Source organism: Portunus trituberculatus, chromosome 48 (genome assembly GCF_017591435.1).
Source record: "Portunus trituberculatus isolate SZX2019 chromosome 48, ASM1759143v1, whole genome shotgun sequence".
NCBI lineage: Eukaryota > Metazoa > Arthropoda > Malacostraca > Decapoda > Portunidae > Portunus > Portunus trituberculatus.
Genome location: NC_059302.1, coordinates 17,332,845 through 17,347,252, shown reverse-complemented (window position 1 = coordinate 17,347,252; position 14,408 = coordinate 17,332,845).

Here is a 14,408-nt window from a genome sequence, read left to right as displayed (position 1 = left end):
GCAAAACTGTGCAGAGTTATAAAGCAAAAAGAGGATTGTGAAATACTGCAGGAAGACCTAAATAAGATCTGGAATGGAGTAAAAGTGGGAAATGGAATTCAATGTGGACAAAAGCCATGTCATGGAAATGGAAAAGAGTGAAAGACGGCCAGTGGGAATCTATAAGCTGGGAGATGGAGTAGAACTGGAGAAAGTAAAAAAGGAAAAGGATTTGGGAGTGACGATGGAAGAAAATAATCAACCGGTAAGCCATATTGATAGAATTTTCAGAGAGACATATAATTTGCTAAGGAATATTGGAATAGCATTTCACTACATGGACAAAGAAATGATGAAGAAATTGATAAGTACTATAATAAGACCCAGATTGGAATATGCAGGAGTAGTGTGGACCCCCATAAAAAGAAACACATAAGGAAGCTGGAGAGACTACAAAAAATGGCTACAAGAATGGTTCCAGAATTTGAAGGGATGACATATGAGGAGAGACTAAAGGCTATGGATCTACCAACCCTGGAACAGAGAGGGGATCTGATACAAGTTTATAAATTGATCAACGAAATGGACCAAGTGGATAATGAGAAATTGAACCTGAGAGAAGAATATGACATTCGAAGCACAAGATCGCATAGTAAAAAGCTGAGGAAGGGAAGATGTCTAAGAGATATTAAAAAATATAGTTTCCCGCAAAGATGTGTTGAGACGTGGAACAGCTTGAGTGAAGAAGTGGTGTCAGCAACGAGTGTGCATAGTTTTAAAGAAAACTTGGATAAGTGTAGATATGGAGACGGGGCCACACGAGCTTAAAGCCCAGACCCTGTAAACTACAACTAGGTAAATACAACTAGGTAAATACACACACACACACACACACACACACACACACACACACACACACACACACACACCGCGTAGTGTAATGGTTAGCACACTCGACTCACAATCGAGAGGCCCGGGTTCGAGTCCCGGCGTGGCGAGGCAAATGGGCAAGCCTCTTAATGTGTGGCCCCTGTTCACCTAGCAGTAAATAGGTACGTGATGTAACTCAAGGGGTTGTGGCCTCGCTTTCCCGGTGTGTGGAGTGTGTTGTGGTCTCAGTCCTACCCGAAGATCGGTCTATGAGCTCTGAGCTCGCTCCGTAATGGGGAAGACTGGCTGGGTGACCAGTCGGCGACCGAGGTGAATTACTCGCACACACGTTTTATGTGTACGTGTGTATGAAGGAGGGTGCTCTGAGTCATCTACACCAGTTTTTTTTTTCTTCCAATTACTAAGTATAAAGGGGCCTTTCCCATCCATGTATGGAGTATGTTTCACTTGTATGGCTGGGTTCCACTCATATCTATTGCAAAAATTAACCAATATTCTAAATTATTTATCCCTTTCTCTGGTAAACTTTAGAACTCCCTGCCTGTTTCCGTATTTCCACCTTCCTATAACTTGAACTCATTGACGAGGGTGATTTCAAGCCAATTGTCCCACTCATTTGACCAATTCTTTTGACTCTAAAAACACACACACACACACACACACACACACACACACACACACACACACACACACAATATGGTAAGGACAAAGTAGAAGTAATGGGAATAACAATCAAAACAGAAGAATTGAATAAGAGAAAAATTATAGTTACATATGTTCCACGAAAGACTAATACATGGGGAACAGAAGAACATAAAGATAAACATAAAGATGTGATAAAGTTCCTAGATAACATGATAAGAAGATATAGAAGAATACTTTTAGTTGGAGACTTTAACTGTAAAAAAGTAAATGGAGAGAGATGGAAGTAATGGATAATGCTGGGTAGTGAAGCGGGAAAGTGTTACAGTTGACTATGGTTAATGTAATGGACCAGTGGGTGGAGTCAACAAGGTACAAGGGGGAAGAAGAACCATCGTTGCTTGACCTAGTTTTCACAAAGAAACCAGAGCCCCCTCCAATCATACAATAACTTAGTCCAATGGGGAGAAGTGATCATGTGACATAAAAGATGCAAATTCAGGAGGAAGATGGGATAAGTTACAGAGATGACTATAAAGGAGAGAGATTAAATTATGCAAGAGCGGATTTTAAAAATTAAGGATCTATTTTGCTGATACTGAGTGGAGAAATATTATGTACAGAAAGAGCAAAGGCAACTGAACTACTAAACTACAGTCCAGTGTCACTTGCAAGTGTCTTGGGGAAGTTGTGTGAAATAATTATCAAAGAAAAATGGGTTACATTTCTAGAAGAGGAGCAAGTCATATCAAACAGACAATTTGGGTTCAGGACAGGGCGGTCATGTGTATCAAACTTATTAATCTTCTACTTGAGTTATTGCAGGACTTGAAAACAGAGATGGATGGGTAGACACAGTATACCTGAATATTAAAAAGGCTTTTGATAAAGTCCCTCATGGAAGATTACTTTAGAAACTAGAGAACTTAGGATGACTGGGAGGAACTTTGCTAGAATGGACAAGAGATTATTTGAAGGATAGGGAAATGAGAACTGTGATCAGAGATACATATTCAGGTTGGGGTAAAGTAACTAGCGGAGTACCACAAGGGTCAGTGTTAGCCCCCATTATGTTTCAGATTTATGTAAACGACATTCACATTAGGATAAACAGTTATATAAATTTATTCGCTGATGATGCAAAGCTGCCAAGAGTTATCAAAAACAGAGAGGACTGTCTGTTGTTGCAGGAAGATATAAACAAGATCTATGAGTGGACCAGGAAGTGAAAATTGGAGTTTAATGCCAAGAAATGTCACATAAAGGAACTAGGAAAGAGTAAGAGAAGACCAGTATGGAACTATTTGATGGGAGAGGAACAAATAATGAAGACTAAAGAGAAAAAAGATCTGAGTGATCATACAGAAAAATTTGAGCCCCGAAAAAACACATAAAAATATTTGGACTATCATGTAAAATGTTGACTAATATAAGAGTGGCATTTCATTACATGGACAAAGATATAATGAAAAAAATCATTACAAGCATGATACGTCCAATGCTGGAATATGCAGCAGTGGTATGATCTCCGAGCTCTTAAAAGGATATAAGAAAATTGGAAAGGATACATAAGATTGATACAAAGATGGTGCCGATATTAAAGGACCTCACATATGAAGAACGACTGAAGGAAATGGGACTGCCAACCTTACAAGATAGAAGAGAACGTGGGGACCTAATAACAATGTACAATATAGTCAATGATATTGAAAAGATAGACAAAGAAGACCTGTTGCTGTTGACAGAAGATGGACAGAAGACAAGAGGACATGAAAAGAAGATCAGGATGAGGCAGTGTGTGAAGGATATTGGAAAATACAATTTTCCACACAGAACGGTGGAAAAGTGGAATGCATTGGATAATGAAGTTGTTACAGCACATAATGTGCATGACTTTAAGGAAAAATTAGATAAATGGAGATATGGAGACAGGACACTATGAGTCCTGCTCGAACCCTGTACAATACAACTAGGTAAATACACACACACACACACACACACACACACACACACACACACACACACACACACACACACACACGTCCGGTAGCTCAGTGGTTAGAGCGCTGGCTTCACATGCTAGAGGACCGGGGTTCGATTCCCCGGCCGGGTGGAGATATTTGGGTGTGTCTCCTTTCACGTGTAACCCCTGTTCACCTAGCAGTGAGTAGGTACGGGATGTAAATTGTTGTTCCGGTGTGTGGTGTGTGCCTGGTCTCAGGCCTATCCGAAGATCGGAAATAATGAGCTCTGAGCTCGTTCCGTAGGGTAAAGTCTGGCTGTCTCGTTAGAGACTGCAGCAGATCAAACAGTGAAACACACACACACACACACACACACACACACACACACAGACAGACAGACACACACACACACACACACACACACACACACACACACACACACACACACACACACACACACCGTGTAGTGTAGTGTTAGCACGCTCGACTCACAATCGAGAGGGCCGGGTTCGAGTCCCGGCGCGGTGAGGCGCCTCTTAATGTGTAGCCCCTGTTCACCTAGCAGTAAATAGGTACGGGATGTAACTCGAGAGGTTGTGGCCTCGCTTTCCCAGTGTGTGGAGTGTGTTGTGGTCTCATTCCGACCCGAAAATCGGTCTATGAGCTCTGAGCTCGCCCCGTAATGGGGAAGACTGGCTGGGTGACCAGCAGACGACCCTGGTGAATTACACCATGATGAGGAGAAAGGTTATTGAACTGGAAAGTGCTATGAAAGAGATGCAGACTCAAATGGAAAAGTTGGAAAAACGGTGGAAATGTTAACAACAGAGAAAGGAGTATGGAAGAATGCGTACGATGATCCATATACAAAATTTGCTGCTTATGAGGAAAAATCAACATAGTATGAAGGGGAAGTGAAAGAGTTAAATATGAAACAGGAAACGTGGAAAAAGGATTAGGAAAATAAAAATATAGACTTCAGGAAAATTGTGGAAGAACAAACGCGGGTTAATGACACAAAGTTGACAGAAAAAGTAGTTGAACTGATAAAGCAGAAAGAAAACTTGGTCAGAGACAGTCTTGATATTCGGTTTAAAGGAAGAGAGCATACCACAGTGACGTAAAAGAGATAAGAAGGAAATGGCAAGTGTAGAGAAAAGTAATAGAGTCCATACAGGTAGATAAAGAAATAAAACCAGAGACTGAAGAAAGTCGACGACTGGGAAGATACAATTAAGGGGAACATAGACCAATGAAAATAAGGTTCAGATCACAGACGGCAGATGAAGATCTATTGGGAAAAACATCTAAATTAGCAGGGATAGAAGAATTTAAGCAGATATGGATAAAAAGAGACCGGACTAGAGAGGAAAGAACCACCATCAATGAATTAGGAATAAAACAAATGTAAAAAGACCAAAGATCAGAAGAGGAAAAAAAAAATTATTGGAGAGTCAGACATGAAGCTGAACAAAATGGTACAAGAGAGAGGAAAAACAGGAGGAAGAGGATTAAAAGTAGCGTATACTAATATAATTGGTTTACTATCAACAGGATTAAAAATTCAGGATTATTTGATAAAAAGAGAAACCAGACATCGTGGGATTTGTCGAAACGTGGACCATTTGAATATTGGGGATGGGATCTACAATGTTTGGTTTAGAAATGGAACAAGAAAACAAGGGGGAGGTGTAATGCCGTTAGTCAAGAAAACTTACTGCTGGATTCAGCTCCGTATGGAGAAGGGAAGGCAGAGATATTGAAAATTAGCCTAAAAAGAAACATGGGGAGACACTTGAACATTATCGTGACCTATGTACCCCTCTACACCAATTCATGGATGGAGGAAGAACATAGAGAAATGTTGGAAGATACAAGGGTTTGCTTATCAAAGCTGTTGGAGGAGAACAGTGAAATACTAATGATGGGGGACTTCGACTGTAAAGAGGTTTCGTGGGAGGACTGGACCACCGAAGATACCATAACATCATGGGGAAGCAGATTGCTAGAGTTGCCCATAAATAATGTCTTAACACAGTGGATTAAAAAAAAAAAAAAAAATTTAAAGGGAATCATAGTATGATACACCATCCAGACTTGACTTCGTTTTCATCAAGGATCACGTCAATATTGAAGAAGTAAAATATAAAAGCCCGTTAGGTATAAGAGACCATGTTTTGGTTGAACTTCAAACAATAGAAAACTGCCTGAGCATAAGAAAAGAAACCTACAAGAACATATGGTTAGACTTTAGTAGAACAACTTCAAACAACAAACTAAATACTTTGAGGATATGGACTGGAATATAGCACTTCAAGTAAGAGACAGAAGAAAAGTGGAACGCCTTCCTGGAGATCTACAGTAGAGGGGTTTAGAGATGGGTACCAAAGAAGTCAACAGGAAACTTACTTAGGAAGAATTTTTCTGTTTTAATGTAATGGCCTATCGCGCCTGCAGGCATATTTGAAGAGTATATGTGGGAAGCGCTGTTCAGCTTCCGCCCATTAGTGGCACAGACAATTTTATTTATGGTGGTACCCATATTAGAACCCATATTACCTCCCAAGCGCATCTTTGGTGTAACCATCTAGAACCTAGGTATCTTGGTGATATGTAGGTAACTTTAAACCATTCGACAAATAGCATAGCTTGAATATGGTATGTGGTGGGATTCGAACCTACCTACGCATGAACGTCTGCCCGATCCCGCGCTCACTACCTTATCCACTACGCCACCGCCACCAGCCAAGAAGGAAAAAAGAAAAAGCTTTGAAAAAGTGGAGGAAGAGTATGAGACACGACCTGTGGGCAAACTACATAAGAAAAGGAACGAATATGTTAAAATACGCAAAGTTGAACAAAATAACCATGATAGAAATATTGTGGACAAATGTAAAGACCAACCTAAGTTATTTTACAAATATAGAAGAAAATTGAAGAATAAAGAAGACATCAGCAGAATAAAAGTTGGTGATGACATGATTGATGACACTAAAGAGATGGCCAAGGTGTTCAACAGAAGCTTTCAGTCAGTGTTCACTGAAGAAGATGACTTTAAGAGAGAGACACTCAGGACTGGTAATGAAAGTGCCTTGAAAGAAATTGTTGTAACAGTTGAAGAAGTAAGGTTGGAGGGGTTTGATGTAAGGAAAGCAGTGAGTCCTGACGACGTGTCAAACTGGATTCTCAAAGGATGTAGTCCACAACTAGTCCAAGTATTACATGATTTAATTAATACCACCCTGTTGAAAGGAAGAGTCCCCAAGGACTAGAGACGTACTGATATTACTCCAATTTAAAAGGCTGGAAACAAAGAAGACTCACTTAGTTATAGACCGATATCCCTAACAAGTGCAATAGCAAAAATCTGTGAAAAGATCATAAAAAAAAGATGGGTGAAACACTTAGAGAACAGCAAGGCTATAACGGAAAGACAATTATTCGGCAAGCCTCTTAATGTGTGGCCCCTGTTCACCTAGCAGTAAATAGGTACGGGATGTAACTCGAGGGGTTGTGGCCTCGCTTTCCCGGTGTGAGGAGTGTGTTACACACACACACACACACACACACACACACACACACACACACACACACACACACACACACGGGACATCGTCGATGGCGGAGGTGGTCGCTGAGCTCCAGAGCAATCATCTATAATTCTACAGTTACCTAAGAGTAACCAAGGTGGGAAAGGAGCTGGTAATGTTTGTCCCGTCTCCATATAGTCATGTTAACTGTTGATTAGCAAAATAATGTCCAGTGAAGGTAAATATAAACTGTAGCCTGCGTTTGAGCCATCAGCTGGTTTGTTTACGTCTGCGCAACATGGCGGCCGTGAACTCGAAAGAGGAATCAGACTTCACAGGGTTTCAAGGAATAATGGAGAAGAGCGCTTATGTGAAGAAAATTCTGGAGTTAGAAGGTAAAATTGAAAAACTGTTTGAAAAGTATGAGGGCCTGGAAACGAGTTATGACAATGTAAAGAGAGACTGTGCCGATATGAAGAAGGAAAATGCAGCACTGAAAGAGGAAGTTAAGCTAATTAAAGTGAATTGCGAAAATGTGGAGAATCTCTAGGAAAAGTGATGGAGAAGCAGGCTGAATGGAAAAAAAGTCAGGAAGTGGAAAGAAAGGAGGTAAATTACAAAGTTGCAAGTCTGGAAAAGGAAATCAAAGAGTCAGGGAGAAAACTTTGGGCCTTGCTGAAATTATAGATCAACAGATCATAGAAGAGAAGATAGCTGAGAAAGTGGTGAAGGTTATTAAGTCAAATGAGACATTGGTGAGGGAAACTGTAGACAAAAGAGATGTGTGGTGATATTTGGTGTGGAGGAGGATAAGACACCGAGTAAAATGGAGAGAGAGAAAAACATAAAAAAGGTGATAAATAATATCATTAATGTGGTGCAAGAGGAGGGAAAAGACCTAGTACAAGAAATAGAGGACTTCCATAGAATTGGAAAGTTCACAAGAGAAGGTATGAGGCCAATAAGAATCAAACTTAAGTCACAAAAGGATGTAGATGAATTGGTGGAGAAGTCATGGAGGCTAGCCCAGCAGGAAACAACAAGGAAGATTTGGTTGAGAAGAGATCTCGGTGAAAAGGAAAGAGAAATGTTAAATGAGTTGAGAAAGGAGGCTTTGAAAAAAATGAAGAGAGGACAGAAGAAGAGAAGAAAGAGTTTTCTGGAGAATCTTGGATATGAGACTGAGGAAGTGGTTCATAACCCAGAAAAGTACAGCAAGAAAGGACTAAAGAAACTTACATATGAGCGAAATGTAATGTATTCCAACATAAATGGAGTGATATCGGGATTTTAGAACTCAACGATTACTTGAGGGACAAGAACCCAGATATTGTGGGTCTTACTGAAACAAAACTGAGAGAGGAGAAGACCTGATGAAGGTTGGAGAAGGAAATATAACGTTTGGAAAAGAAATAGAGTAGGTAAGATGGGAGGAGGAGTGATGTTGCTGGTTAAAAAGATATAAAGGTGGATCAAGTGAAAAAGGTATGGGAAAGGCAGAAGTGCTAAAGATCAGAGCAGAAACTAATGAAGGAAAAAGAGGCACTACATAGTGGTGTACGTACCACCTAAGACAAATGCATGGTCAGTACAGGAATATGAAGAAATGATAAGTGATACAGGAACATGTCTGGAAGAAATGTTGGGTGGCTGTGAACGAACTATAATGATGGGAGATTTTAATTGTAAAGAGGTGTGTTGGGAGGACTGGTCAATGGAAGGATCAGAGACAACATGGGAAATACACTATTGACACTGGCAATGGAAAATGTGTTAACTCAGTGGGTCAAAGAAGATACTAGGTTTGGAGGAGAGGGAGCATCGTCAAGACTGGACTTGGTCTTTAGTACAGAGCCAATGGTCATTGAGGAGATGAGGGTGGAGTGCCCTTTAGCAAAGAGTGATCATGCAGTTTTGGAGTTCAAGGTGATAGACGAAGAGAAATCTAGAAGAAATGAAGAATATAAAGTGGGAAGATGGAATTATGCCAAGACAGATTTTGGAAACCTAAAGAAATTCTTTCAAGAGACAAATTGGATGAAATTCAAGAGTGCTAAGGAGCAAATGAAAAGTGGAAGGAATTTATAAAAATATACAAAGAAGGTGAGAAAAATTTGTACCAATAAGACAACATAGAGAAGTTGGAAAGCAGGACTGGTTTAACGATAGATGTGAAAAGGCTAGAACAAGAAAAGAGGATGCATGGAAGAGGTGGAGAAGGAAAAGACGGATTAAGCAGTGGGAAAGTTACAAAAGAGCAAGAAATGAATATGTGTTGATTAGAAGAGAAGAAAGAAAGAAACAAGAAAAGGATATAATTGATAAATGTAAAGACCAACCAAGGCTTTTTTACAGACATGTGAACAACAACATCAAAAATAGAGAAAGTATTGAAAGTTTAGAAGTAAATGGAGTATACAGTGAAGATCCCAGGAAATGGCAGAGGCTATGAATGGATGCTTTCGGAAGGTATTCACAAAGGAGACTGCTTTTGACAAACCACTGGTAATGGAACAGAAAGGGATTATGAAGGAGTTTCAAGTAACGGTGGAGGAGATCAAGAACATGATGGGGAGTTTAGAAGTGAGAAAAGCTGTGGGACCTGATGGGGTATCAGGATGGATTTTAAGAGAATGCAGGAGCAATTGGCAGAAAAAGTTTGTGAAGTAATTGATGCCTCATTAAGGGAAGGCGTAGTGCCCCAAGACTGGAAAAGAGCTAACATTGTCCCAATCTATAAATCAGGTAACAAGAGAGACCCATTGAACTATAGACCAGTGTCACTTACAAGTGTGGTAGCTAAGATGTGTGAGAGGGTGGTGAAGACTAGATGGACAGACTTCTTGGAGAAAAATGACATACTTTGTGAGTGTCAATTTGGTTTTAGGAAAGGGCGTTCATGCACGACAAACCTGATATGTTACTATTCGAGGGTGATAGATGTAATACAGGAAAGAGATGGTTGGGCTGATGGAATATATCTGGATTTAAAAAAGGCCTTTGATAAGGTACCACACCAGAGACTGATCTGGAAACTTGAAATGGTAGGAGGAGTGCATGGCAGTTTACTAAAATGGATGGAAGACTTTTGGTAGGAAGAGAAATGAGAACAATAATTAAGGACAGACCATCAGAATGGGGATTGGTGGAGAGTGGAGTTCCACAGGGATCAGTGTTGGCACCAGTAATGTTCGCAGTCTACATAAATGACATGGTGGATGGGGTGTCCAGTTATGTGAGCCTATTTGCAGACGATGCAAAATTGTTAAGAAAAGTGAGATGTGACAAAGATTGCGAACTACTCCAGGAAGACTTGGACAGAATATGGAAATGGAGCTGTACATGGCAAATGGAGTTCAACACGACAAAATGCAAGAAAATAGAGTTTGGCAAGAGTGAAAGAAGAATCAGGAGTATGTACAAGATAGGAAATGAAGACATAAAACCAGTCATGAAGAAAAAGACCTTGGGGTGACAATTACCAATGACCTATCGCCAGAGAGACATATAAACAAAATAATTGGAGAAGTATTGAACTTATTGAGGAACATAAGAGTGGCGTTCGTATATCTAGATGAAGAAATGATGAAGAAAATAATTACTGCAATGATAAGACCGAGGCTTGAATATGCAACAATACAGTGGGCTCCGAACTTAAAGAAACACATAAGGAAACTAGAGAAAGTACAGAGGGCTGCAACGAAAATGGTGCCTGACTTAAGAGATTTGACTTATGAAGACAGACTGAAAAGAATGCAACTTCCAACCCTGGAAAACAGAAGAGAAAGGGGAGACCTGATAGCAATATACAGAGTGATGATTGGCATGGAAAAATGGATAGGGAAGATCTGTGTATGTGGAATGGAAGAATGTCGAGAGGGCATGGGAAAAACTAAAATGGCCACTTATAGGAGAGATGTGAAAAAATATAGCTTCCCTCATAGAAGGGTGGAAGCATGGAATAGTTTAGACGTGGAAGTGGTCAACGCAAGGAATATTCATGATTTTAAGAAAAAGCTGGACATTAATAGATATGGAGACGGGACAACACGAGCATAGCTCTTTTACCGTATGTTACAATTAGGTAAATACAATTAGGTAAATACACACACACACACACACACACACACACACACACGAGACGGACGTCCACACCGCTCTTCGCTTCGATATTACTTCAAGCCACCAAGAATATTTTTAACCTACAGTGTAAGCTAAAAGTGAGAGTTATGTTCAATGCTGTCTCGTCTATGTGGCAGGGTTATAATGTCAACAAGATGGAAAAAGGAGCAAGGGACAGAATGGACGAGGGTGAGGAGGGTTTGCTTACCCCAGCGGTAGAGTGAAACTCGCTAGAAATTATTTTTCGAGCTTCAGATTAGAGGACAGGTATGATATGATGACCGTATCACCAGAGAGCGTTTATTGAGGAGGGTCACACACCTGAATGACCTAGTGAAAGACCTGATAGATAGGCTAAAAACTGTGCAATAGGATTATGAGTTCATAAAGGCAAATACTGAAGTGTTGAAGAAAAACTATGATGACCTGAAGAACAAAGTTTGTACTAGTGAAAAAAAAGGAAGATAATGAAAGATCAAGTGAGGAAAATATGTGAAAAGCAAAATCGGTGGAAGATGGACCAGGATCCGCAGGAAGTTAGTCTTAAAAAGATTATAGAAGGATCGGCCAAGGAAAGGGAACGGGAGGTTGCCAAAACGGTAGTAAAGATAATTAAGGAAAATTTGGTTAGGGATACTGTGGAAAAGAAAAAGTGCGTTGTTATCTTTGGATTAAAGGAAAACGTTATGCCAATTAGACATGAAAGAGAAGAATATGAGAAAAAGCAGGCTGAGAAAGTAGTAATGGAGGTGAAGGATGACGGAGAGGAGGGCAAGAGATTGAGTGAAGAAATCGAAGAAGTCTTTAGACTTAGAAAATACGAGGAGGGAAAAACACGTCCATTAAAGATTAGAATAAGATCGCAAGAAGGCGCTGAGGAAATCCTGGCAAGCTCATGGAGACTGGGAAGGAAAGAAGCTTATAAAAATGTATGATTGAGACCCGATCTAAATGAAGAGGAAAGAGTTAGACTCAGGCAGCTATGGGAAAGAGCCAAAGAAAAAAAACCTAAACAGAACAACAAAGGAGAGGACGAGCTACTACTGGAAGGTCAAAGACATGAGACTGAGGAAGTAGTACACAAGGAGGGAGAACAAGAGGGAAACAAGTATCACTATAGAAGAGGAAGAGTATTAAAAGTCGCTTACACAAACGTAAATGGTATTTTTAACAGCAAAAATAGAGTTGAGTGATTATTTAAGAGAAAACAAGCTTGACATCGTGAGATTAACTGGGACAAAACTGTATGAAGGATCTGAAGCATTGGATATCGGAAAATAATTACAGTATATGAAAAAATAGAGAAACAAAAAAGTAGGGGAGTGATGTCATTTGTAAAGAAAGAGCTGCAGGTGGATGAAATAACTTATTGAAAAGGGAGTGCTGAAGTGCTGAAAGCACAAGTAAGAATTCAGTGAGAAGAAAAAAAAGGACTTTGCCATTGTTTATATCCCACCCAAAACAAATTCGTGGGAAAATGAAGAATACGGGAACATGCTTAATGATACCAGGAAATGTTTACAGAGACCAATTGAAAAAGAGTAAAAACAACAGTGATGGGTGACTTTAACTGCAAGGAAATAGTTTGGGAAGACCTGACAACTGAGGAAGACAATATCCTTACTCAATGGTGAAGGACAGCACAAGGTATAGACTCAGCAAATGAAGAACCATCACGATTGGACTTAGTATTTACTAAAGAAACGGAGATACTCGATAACTTGGAATATAAAAGTCCACTTCGTAAAAGTGACAATGTATTGCTTGAACTCAGGCTGAAAGAAGGACTGGAAGAAATTAGGAATGAAGTCTATGAAAATAGAGTAGGCAGTAGTCACCTGCCGCCCGGTGGAATACTCCAGGAGAGGTACTTACGGGGATGTAGGCAGTGCTGCAGACTGAGTGATTCCCCGTGTCCTCTCTTCCCGGTTCCCTTTGTGGTCTCATTTATACAATTGAGCAGTTGCAGCCTGCCCTCTAAAGACAACTTCTACTACTTCCTACACTACACTACAACACCTTACACTTTTACACTCTCTTCAAATCAAAATTTAATAATGGCTTCACCACGCCCTGCCTCGGAGTCCCCTCTGGGAGGGACCATAAATGTCCCCAGGTCGGACTGCCCTCTGCTGTCGACCTTGGGTGTCTTGACACTTCATCTAATACTTTCACTATCAATTTCTGCAACATTCGTGGCCTTCGTTCTAATTTTCAATCTGTGGAACACCACCTCTCCTCTACTAAACCTCATCTTCTCTTCCTAACCGAAACACAGTTGTCTGTGACTACTGACAGCAGCCCTTTTCTGTTCCCTCCTACTTGCTCTATCCTCATTTTCAATCCAAAGCTGGATGACACCACTTGCTCTCGTGCCCACAATCTTGAATCTTCAGAATTTTCTACCATCTGGCTAAGACTTCAATGTCACTCTCTAACTAAATTCATCTGTGCTGTATACCTCTCACCTAATTCCTCTGACTATGTAAAATTCTTTGACTATTTGACTTCCAAGGTGGAGCACATCTTATCTCACTTTCCTTTGCTGAGATCTCCGATTTCAATGTTCACCACCAGCTTTGGCTTTCATCTTCTTTCACTGACCAACCTGGTGAACAAACCTTCAACTTTGCTATCCTTCATGACCTAGAGCAGCTAGTGAAGTTCCCTACCGTATTCCTGACCGCCTTGGAGACACGCCCAACATTCTTGATCTTTTCCTAACCTCCAACCCTTCTGCTTACTCTGTTAAACTTTCCTCTCCGTTGGGCTCCTCCGACCACAATCTAATTTCCGTTACCAGTTCTATCACTCCAGTGCAGCCTCAGGACCCGCCTAAGCGGAGGTGCTTCTGGCATTTTAACTCTGCTAAGTGGGAGGAACTAAGGCAGTACTATTCTGACCTTGGGATGATTATTGTTTTCATGTCAGAGATCCTTCTCTTTGTGCCGAGCGCATAACAGAGGTGATTATCTCTGGCATGGAGCTATACATTCCTCATACTTTCTCTAACCCTAAAGCTAAAAAGCCTTGGTTTAACTCTGCTTGTTCTCGTGCTGTCAATGATAGAGAGGCGGCTCACAAACGGTTCCGTAGCCATCCAACTGCTGAAACTCATGCCCTATATATTTCTGCCCGTAATCATGCCAAATCTATTCTCCAACTTACTAAAAACTCTTTCATCAATAGAAAATGTCAAAGTCTTTCCAATTCTAACTCCTCTCGAGATTTCTGGCATCTAGCCAATAATATCTCTAACAACTTTACTTCTTCGTCTTTC